This window comes from Canis aureus, chromosome 17, assembly GCF_053574225.1.
Source record: "Canis aureus isolate CA01 chromosome 17, VMU_Caureus_v.1.0, whole genome shotgun sequence".
NCBI classification, from domain to species: Eukaryota; Metazoa; Chordata; class Mammalia; order Carnivora; family Canidae; genus Canis; species Canis aureus.
In genome coordinates, this window is record NC_135627.1 from 49,002,361 (window position 1) to 49,008,034 (window position 5,674).

General features: G+C 33.4%; 1 pseudogene; it reads left to right on the plus strand.

The window, feature by feature from the left end:
* Positions 1–3,998: 3,998 nt before the first annotated feature.
* Positions 3,999–5,179, plus strand: LOC144288151 (calcitonin receptor-stimulating peptide 2 pseudogene; annotated as a pseudogene).
* Positions 5,180–5,674: the final 495 nt, after the last annotated feature.

Consider the following 5,674-nt stretch of genomic DNA (forward strand, 5'->3'; position numbering starts at 1 on the left):
ATATCTATTATCTATATTTTTTGTTAATATAACTTAAGCTTAACTAAACTCTAGAACTATAGTATTAAAGGAAAATTTAAGTATATTCACAATATTAAAAATATGTACAACAAACATTTTCAGTGATTACATATTTAAAAAAAATAAAAAAGGTAAAGGACATAAGCGTTTATGAATCTACTATTACTAGCCAGGCACTTGTCTAAAACTTTACATATTTCTCACTTGATATTTTGATCAACTCTATGAAATAAATATTGCTATTTCTACTTTATGTACTCAAAATCACAGTCTTTGGGATAAGTAACGGCATGCCCAAAGATATAAGGAAGTAAAGAAGAAAAAATACAAACATGTATCTGACTAATTTATCATGTTGTTCCTCACCAACTACTCAATAAATACAAGCCTCTGGGCACATTTAAAACATCTACTTATTTAGGTGCTCTGAGAAGCTAAGCAATTAGCCATTTATTGATCAAAAGACACATAGTTGAAAATAAAATCTTTTAGTTTATATAAAACATATTTTCCACAAATATGACCAAATTAGCAAATTTTCAGTTCATTCTAATTTATTTATATTTGTTTAATTAAAATAATATGTTCTAGAATAGTTTTGTTTATTTGTTTTTTTTTTTTTTTTTTTTTAGTTTTGTTTATTTGAATTCTTTGAAACTTAAATGTTTTGGCTTAGCAAGGCAGCTTACCTCAGTTTTCGTTACAATATTATATTCTAGGAATCTTTGAAATTTTTGCCATGTCAAATTCCATATGCCTTCTATCAGCATGATATGTGAAATTACAGAGATGACATTAAAGTTGTACTATGATGACATTTTTTTCTGTTTAAATGTGCAGCATTTTATTTTCAGAGGGGATTTATTTTCCATTTCTCTTAGCATTCTCTTTTGGAAGGCAATTTATCATGTTTGATCTACATTGTTCATTATTTAAGATTTTTGCTGATATTGTTTTGACACCTAATGCAAGAATCTTACAAAACTGAAAACATTTTTTCTGTGTCTCATATTCTAATTTAATCTCATGTTGTCATATTTCATTTTGCATAGAGGAGTTTTCACTGGTGGCTTTAAATATAACAGAGTTGAAAGTGAAAACATTTTAAAATTGGTTTATCTTTTATTATTATACCAATCTCATCCTTTTGAGTGTTGAAATCATACACATCCAGACTCTAATTAAACGTATTTCTAATACATTGCACCCAGGGTGTATATGCATTTTAAGGCACAAAATAAAAGGTTGTATTGTTACTATTCAAAGAAATTTAGTTTAATAGAAAATGTGTTTTCATCATCAGGGACCTAATTATTTATTTATGCATGAAAAGAAAGCTACAGAGATCAATACATGTACGTTGTTGCTAAATAAAGCCTTAATTTTAGAAATCTAGTACAAAGTAGGAGAACTGGGATTTACTCTATATAAGAAATCTATTACCCTTGCCTTCATAATTTAGATTTCTGTGACTTTTTAGTCACTGTATTTGATACATGCTCTATTGAGTTGAGAAGTTCAAGAAGTAGTAAATTTCTAACATATTCTCCACATCATTTTTGACTGTTAAGAATTAAGGCATAAATAGCATATAGTAAAAAGCACAGATATTAAGTATTGTATTGTACACAAATGTGTATACTCTTATAACTCACACCCCTATAAAAATACAGAATATTAATCATCAGAGAGTCTGTTTTTTCCCAAATCATGATAAACTCTTACAATATAGTCTTAATTAGACCTTCATCTGGTGGAAATACCATTAGAAACAATGTTAGAAGATAGTAATTGACAAAATTGTGTAATATTAACTCTGTAAAACATTATTTTCTTCTCTTATGCGTTGTCTCTCACTTAAGAAGTGATGTAACACCTCGAAATGCAACTAACATTCTGTAAAATTTGTTTTAGTTTAAATATGTCCTAATTAATTAATGGGAGATGAAGCTCACACTTTCTTTTCTTTTTTGAATATATGATTGGATGTTTGTACAGTTATATCATTTGGATTTCAGGATCATTTTCTGTGATATAGCCTGAATTATTTTTCAGACCAGTGTTGGAGAATAGTATTGATTTTTGCTTATCTTACAATGGACTATTTTATTAAGCATCCTTAATAGATCTGAATAGTGGACATTTTTTGTTTTTGTTTATCTTGCCTGATGATCCTGTTTTAAGCAAATAATACTTAAAACACAACCACAACTAAAAATGATTTTTAAAGATTTTGTTTACTTATTTGAGAGAGAGAGAGCATGAGTGGGGGGAGGAGCAGAGGAAGAGGGACAAGCTGACTTTGCACTGAGGACCCTAAGACCATGACATGACCTGAGCCAAAATCCAGAGTCGGCCACTTAACCAACTTAAACACCCAAGAGCCCTACAACTACAATTTTTTAAAAGATTTATTTATTTATTTATTTATTTGACGGAGAGAGCATGAGGGGGCAGAGAGGGACAAGCAGGATTCATACTCAGTGGAGAAGTTTAAGGCAGTCCTTCATAAATATGTCAACTCTCACAACCTCAAGTCTGCCTCCTGTGGGAGCTATTTTGTGACCTTACTGGACAAGTTGATCCACTGAGTAGCTGCACCTTCTCTACCAAGGTTGTTTCAGGCAGAGGAGCCTATAAATATCCTGTGTTGTGATGTGTCTTCAGACAACCAGTGTCTGGTCACGGCTCCAAAAACAGTGCCAGGTTGACCAGCTCTTGTAATGAAGTGTTCCTGATGGTGAAGACCCAGAGGAGGCCAGCAGGCTGAGAGGATGACAATCTCATGCCCTGATACCTCCACCTTACCCTCAATGGCCGGTCATTTGTCCATTCCCTCCTCCCAGTACGTCTTTCTTTCTTTCTTTCTTTCTTTCTTTCTTTCTTTCTTTCTTTCTTTCTTTCTTTCTTTCTTTCTTTCTTCCTTCCTTCCTTCCTTCCTTCCTTCCTTCCTTCCTTCCTTCCTTCCTTTCTTTCTTTTTCTTTCTTTCTTTCTTTCTTCTTTCTTTCTTTTCTTCCTTCCTTCCTTCCTTCCTTCCTTCCTTTCTTTCTTTCTTCTTTCTTTTTCTTTCTTTCTTTCTTCTTTCTTTCTTTCTTTCTTTCTTCTTTCTTTCTTTCTTCTTTCTTTCTTTCTTTCTTTCTTCTTTCTTTCTTTCTTTCTTTCTTTCTTTCTTTCTTTCTTCTTCTTCTTTTCTTTCTTTCTTTCTTTCTTTCTTTCTTTCTTTCTTTCTTTCTTCTTTCTTTCTCTTTCTTTTTCTTTCATCTTTCTTTCTTTCTCTTTCTTTCTTTCTTTCTTTCTTTCTTTCTTTCTTTCTTTCTTTCTTTTTTTCTTTCTTTTTTTTCTTCTTTCTTTCTTTCTTTCTTCCTAAAAAGATGCATTCCTTAGTTGACAAGCAAAAACATAAATGTCCTAATTTTCTTTCTTTTTTTAATTGAAGTTTGATTTGCCAACATATAGTATTACACCCAGTACTCATTCCATCAAGTGCCCTCCTCAGTGCTTGTTACCCAGTTTAAATGTCCAATTTTCATGACTCCCTCCCTACTTTCCTTACTCTGTCTTAGACTTTAAAGGCCTATCTTCGAGCAACAGACAGCAAGAGACAAAGCCACAAATCAAACTAAGATACAGTAGGGCAGTGTTTTTCTGAGAAGGTCAAAGTATCAAGTATGCTCTCACGGAATAAAAGAGCTATTTGATGGGAGTAGTTGAGAATTGTTGGTAATGCCTTCATCTCCCTTTGGGGCATTACCTGCTGATATTTCAATTTAGTGTCAGTCAACATTCTTTACTGATTTAAAGACTATGAGTGGAGCATTGTACAAGATTTATTCATTTTTCTTTCATTCTTTCATCTCTCAAGTTTTCAGTTATCTACTATGCACCAGTCATATTCTAATGTCTGAGCTCATCTCTGTTATACATCTTTGAGAGGCTTGCAATGTAGAAGTGTGGGAATATTGTCAGCAAATGCAGCATGGGCTACATTTCAGATCTAGACAGAGATGTGCAGTGGAGCGGCACGTGGAGAACTCAGTCAGGCAGTACCAGGCAATCCTTAGAAGGAGAAATACTGGTTAATTATTAAAGAATGACTAAGAATTCATCAGAGGAAGAAAAGGAAGAAGGACAATATCTCTGCTTCTCTGCTTTTTAAAGATGTGAAGAACTCCAATTTTTGTATTCCTTATCTTAGAAAACTAATTTAATTAAATAAATGACATGGTAAAATAAGATAAATCATCTTTCTTAACCAAGTTTTGCTGAATATCCATGTCATATTCTTTTTGGAATAAAAGCTATCACATGATTATACTGGGTTTTATGAGCCCTTGTCAGATAAATCTTTATTCTGATGAAGTGTTAGAGAATATCCTTTCATTTTTCTCTTTCCCTGGATCCCTGAATATAAAGCACATTAAAGGCTCAACTGATAAAATAGAAATACTGATGAGCATTATCAAGTTATCACCTGCAAATGTTTTCCTTGAAATCCCAGTGGAATTTAGCAATTTTATTATACTCGTGTACCAAAAAAATCTTACAGTGTTCTCTTTTAATATTCTCATTGGCGTAATTTATATTTTCCTTCTATTTTCCAACTTTTCTCATAAACACGAACATTTCATACATTCAATTGTTTATTTGCACTCCTATATCTATACTTTATCATGTAGTACAATTAATTCATTCACACAATCATTTTATTGCCTTTTACGGTTTTCCTCATACTTATAGTTTCGGCCCTATAAAACGTTGTAAGAATAATACAAAGAACACTCAGAACCCATTTACCCCAGATACTATAGCATACTTATCTATGCTATATGCCTATATAGCATTCTTATATAGCATACCTATATAGCATACTATAGCATACTGGAATCTGCTACGCTCACTGAGGATGAAATATGTGTCCTACTAACTGCAGTGGTGAAAGACTATGTGCAGATGAAGGCTCGTGAGCTGCAGCAGAGGCAGGAGACTGAGGGCTCCAGCCTCACTGCCCAGAAGAGCTCCTGCAAGGATGACCCCTGTGTGACCAATCGTCTGGAAGGCTGGCTGGCCAGAGCTGAGCGCATGGTGAAAAACACCTTCATGCCCACCCATGTGGACCCTGAAGACTTCGGGCACCAGCACAAGGAGCTTGCGGCCTGAGCAGTGACATGACCCCAGGAAGAAGGTCACCATGAAGCGAACTCTACTTCTCTTAACTTACAATGAAAACAACTTATAGGATGCAGAGCATGGAAGACACATACATATGCATGCTTACTATTAAAACACTGTGTCTTGTCTGAAATAAAGTAAAACTAAATAAATAGAGAATAAAATCATTGCAATTGCCTAGTGTGAAAAAAATATATATACTTATATATTATACTATACTGTTATAGTATAGATACTATTGGCATCTTATCCTCCCTCACTCCTTCCTACTCCTCTCTCTTTTTTTCTCTCTTTTCTTCTGTCTCTTCTCTCCTTCTCCTTCTTCCTTTCACCATATAGACATAGAAAGAGTTGTGGAAATGGAATATATATTCTAAGTATGATGTTTTGTTATGTCTATGTACTGAATGCAGTGCATACATTAAAAACAAAGGAACTTTCTCATTTTATTCTGGTGTACAACTTCATCAGGAAACCAACATC